The following is a 4,732-nucleotide window of genomic DNA, read 5'->3' as shown; positions in this document are numbered from 1 at the left end:
TAGTCTGATTTAAAATAAGAAATAATTTCCAATAAGCAGTAGTTTTTCGTTTTTCTTTATAGTTTAATTTTAAAGTTTAATAAAGAATTATTAGATTTTTATAACAAAAAGACAAAATCAAAGTTTAGTAATCAGTAATCGTTCTTGAATTCGAAGATTTTTCTTTGTTTATTTTAATTTCAGATGAATTCCTAATTGTTTGAATTGTGTAATCTCCCATTATGGAGATTGGTAGCCGACTTCAAGCAATTTGATTGTAATTCAATTCATGACGATCATAGGTAGAAAGTTCATATTCTTCAGTCATTGATAAACAGCTTGTTGGACAGTACTCAACACAATTGCCACAAAATATACAAACTCCGAAATCAATACTATAATTAAGCAATTGTTTTCTTTTAATATCCTTTTCAAATCTCCAATCCACAACGGGTAAATCTATCGGACATACGCGAACACATACTTCACAAGCAATACATTTATCAAATTCAAAGCGGATTCGCCCTCGGAAATGCTCTGGTGCAATTGATTTTTCATAAGGGTAGTGAATCGTTATAAGTAAACGATTTGTGTGGGATAAGGTAGTTATGAAACTTTGACCTATGTACCTTGTAGCACGTATTGTTTGTTGACCATAACTCATGAACCCAGTTACCATAGGGAACATATTCATTCTAAATATCTATGAAAAAGATATGTTTCTTTCTCTTGTTTGAGAGAGCTTTTGTGTTGAAAATATTCTTACTATTATTGTATTATCTTATTTATAGTGAAACAAGTTGAGAAGAGGTTATTAATAAGAGATTGCCCAGGGAAATAGGTAAAATAAATTTCCATCCAAGATTTAATAACTGATCCATTCTCATCCTCGGTAAAGTCCATCTTATTGTGATAGAAATGAAGAGAAATAAATAAGCTTTAGTTAATGTAATAAATATACCCATTGTCATTTCCAAAGTTCCAACTGCTTTATTCATTTGGAAAAAAATCAAAAAAGGATATATAGGGAATAGATAAATTCCACCCGCCCAAGTAGAGAACTGTTACAAATAAAGAAGAAACTAATAAATTGAGGTAAGCAACAAGATAAAATAAACCATATTTGATACCGGAATATTCAGTTTGGTAACCTGCTACTAATTCTTCCTCCGCTTCTGGTAAATCAAAGGGTAATCTTTCACATTCTGCCAAAGAAGAAATTAAAAAAACCAGAAAACCTATAGGCTGACGCCAAATATTCCATCCAAAAAAACCGTATTTTGACTGTGCTTCAACTATATCAACTGTACTTGAACTGTTAGATAATCATAGTCGATGATAACATCACAGTTCCCACCGCTATTTCAAAACCGTACATGAAACCTTAGCTTCATATGGCTTCTCTATGATCAGAAAAAGGAAAGGACTGTTTTGTTCCTAGCCCCGGGGGCGTAGATAGAATTAGATAAAATAAAATAGATTTGAAAGTCCTAAATTAGACCAAAGGAATTCTGTCTGCTAGAATAAGAAAAGGCGCTTCCAAATTGATCTCATCCTTTATAATATAATGAAATTTTTTCTTTGTTCAGTAATAACTTAATCTTGGAATAAAACACTTGTTACTTGTTATAGGAATTCAATTAATAAATGGAAACAGTTGGGTATTAGTTCATGAGCAATTCTGCATGAATATGGATAGAGGAAGGAAATAATGAAAAAAAATTCTAGTGCACTCCATATCTTTTTTACTATTCTTCTTTCCCCAGGGAGGGGATATTTAAAAAGAAAAAATGGATAAAGGGTTAATTCGTTCTTGATAGCCATTTCCTTAACAAGTGAATGGGAGCATACTCTGGATCGGAATCCGAAGAAAGTACTACTTGATAATTTCTACAAATTGCAAGTCCTTATTATGATTCCTTTTATGGGCAAAAATCTCTAATGTTTTAGATTTTCCATTACTAATCCTTTATGTACTTTAGTGTTCCTAACGCTTCACTAACTTTTGGTGGATTCTTCTTATGGATTATTAAGTTATAGTAATAACTAGGAGTATTCTAGTAATGGAATTCCATATCGTGAATCCTTTATTCTTGGCCGCTTCAAGATATGATGACTAATTAAAAAATATCAACCTTGGGATAAAGAGTTTACACTACTTATGTTTACTTCCACTTTTTTCTTGTACGTAGGAAATGAGATTTTTTTCTTTTTACTACAAATTTATAAGCTGTTTTGTTTCACTCATATAGCTATCTAGTTTAACTTACCAACCCAAATACTAAATAAGAAAAGGAATATAAATAGTTAATGGATTTTATAGGAAAAAAAATCTATTTTAACAAATCACGCGTAGAGATGTTGCTAGCACACAAAAAGTTAATGGTATTTCATAACTAATGGATTGAGCAGCAGCTCGTAGACCGCCTTAAAAAGAATATTTATTATTTGAGCTATATCCTGCCATAAGAAGACCAATAGGAGCTATACTTGAAATGGCAATCCATAAAAAAACACCAATACTAAGATCGGCTAAAACAAAATGATATCCCAAAGGGATAACTAAAAAACTTAATAAAACTGATATGACTGCTATAGAGGGTCCAATGCTAAATAAAGAAATATATCCTCGGGATGGCAGAATATCTTCTTTAAAAAGTAGCTTAGTCCCATCTGCTATAGCTTGAAGCAGGCCCAGGGGGCCAGGATCAAGACATTTTTTGTTGGCTCTTGGAAAGTGTTGGCGATTCGATTCAACACTGTGTGGGCTTTCAATGTCGATTGCTGCAGCAGGTGTTTGTGTTTGTGCTAGTATGGGGGACACAATATTTCTTCTGCTGAAATTTACTTTTAGCTATCAGTATTATGTGGAACAAATAGCTAAAGAATACTTTGAGTTTGAAAGAGTATTCTTAGTATCTCCTTGCTTTTTTTTCATTTGAAGCCTTTGCAACCACAAGTTGATGTTGGGGCTGCAGAAATGGATCACACACTGTTCCGGTCCATTAGTATTTGATTTTAGTCAAGTGTTGAGATTACCAATGTTCAATCCACCATAAGCTTTAGTCTTTTGTTTAGTCCATCATTTTGATCATGGGGGGCATGAGTTGATGAAGTAATGTGAAGACTTAGGTCCTGTTCTAATCTCCTCCAGCTTCTATCTTCTCAAAATTCTGGAGTGAATCTGTGCCGAACGGTTTAGGTCGTAGAAGCTGGAAACGAGATGTTGAGCTGGGCCGTAGTGCAAATTAGAGAAGCCAGGGAAACCCAGCTCCACGAAAGCAAAAAGTGAGAGTTGAGAGTATTTACAGCGATGTTGCCACCGCCTAAGAAAACGATTCATTATCTTCCCCCTCGAAATAGAAAACGATTCGCTAGAGGAACGGCTCCCTCTCTCGTACATAGGGTTGGCCGAACTGGGCTGGCTCCAGACAGCCCATTATGGCGCTTAGGCAGGCCAGCGACGCTGCCAGCCCATGCTAGCGATGGAGAAGCATGGCGATGCTGCCTAACAGAATGACTTCGCTACGTGGAGCAAGAAGCTGCACTAAGAAGCTGGATTCGTGGAGTTTGGAGAAGCTGGAGGAGATCAGAACAGGCGCTTAGTAGTTGCTTCTATTTCTTTACTCATTGTCTAGGCATGAGTAGATTAACTAATGTGAAGAGTAGGTGACATCATATATAGTCAAGTGCACATATATAAGCAATGTTGACCCCTCGTTTCTTCACAATGTGAAGACTGGTAACATCGTAACAGTTCTTCATTTTCTAATTTCATTTCATAGTCCATCATTTTCATCATTGAGAGAAAATAAGTTATCTTTGTTTGTTAGTTTAATTTTCGGTCATTTGTATCTTAGTTAGCACAACCTTTGTAGGACCACAACCACTTACTTTTAGTATTTACTCATAATTATTCATGTTCATTATTTTTGTCCCTTCGGTCATCTTTCTTTATGTCTTTATGTCTTTATGTCTTTAGTCTCTTCTTTCATCAATCATATTCAGTCTCAGTTCTTGTCCAGTCTCTTAATATCATCTTTTGTTCTCAGATTCCAATTTTCTTCTTTCTTCAATCAAATCTAGTCTCAGTCCTTGTTCAGTCTATCATTATCTTCTTATATCTCTAGTCTCTAGTTTTCATTGTTATTAGTACGTATATACTTTTTTTCTCATTTTCTTTCTTAGCCTGTTGTCTTCTCCTTTTGTATCGGCATAAACAATAATTCACAGAGATCATTTAGAGCACATAGACAAAAGCACTGTTGGCCTTGGGAAAGCCCTCCATGTACTAGATCTTGTCCTCGACGTTGCCAATGGTCTCGTGGTTGTCGACCTCGAGGGTGATGGTCCTACCAATCAGCAGCTCAGTCACGTAGATTTGCATCATCTCCTGGAGGCCGGGCATGGACCCGCACTCGATGTCGTAGTCTTCTACCGTGCGGTTCTGCTCTAGCCGTGTGCCGTCAAAGACAAGGTAATATTTATCTTGGACCTTTACCTTGACGATACAAGGTGTGAATCACGAACTCCACTTTAGCATCAATTACTGAATTCCAACTTGATAACCACAGGAACATTTTGTAGCACACGAACAAAATTAAATTAGACACGAGATGAAAATCATCGCATAGTATATGAACAAAGCAGCATGAGCTTCACAAAAAAATCTATAGATTCACTGACACTATCCGTCTCCATGGCACATGAAATGATTATATCCATGAGTAGCTCTTAGGGTTTAAAATAGTAT

The 4,732-nt window shown here is 35.5% G+C and overlaps 1 pseudogene; it reads right to left on the bottom strand.

The window, feature by feature from the left end:
• Positions 1–564: 564 nt before the first annotated feature.
• Positions 565–4,387, bottom strand: LOC119273181 (annotated as a pseudogene).
• Positions 4,388–4,732: the final 345 nt, after the last annotated feature.

The sequence above is a fragment of the Triticum dicoccoides genome, chromosome 3A (assembly GCF_002162155.2).
Source record: "Triticum dicoccoides isolate Atlit2015 ecotype Zavitan chromosome 3A, WEW_v2.0, whole genome shotgun sequence".
Classification (NCBI taxonomy): Eukaryota; Viridiplantae; Streptophyta; class Magnoliopsida; order Poales; family Poaceae; genus Triticum; species Triticum dicoccoides.
The sequence above is the reverse complement of the archived record's forward strand: the minus strand, read 5'-3'. Positions and strand labels throughout refer to the sequence as shown.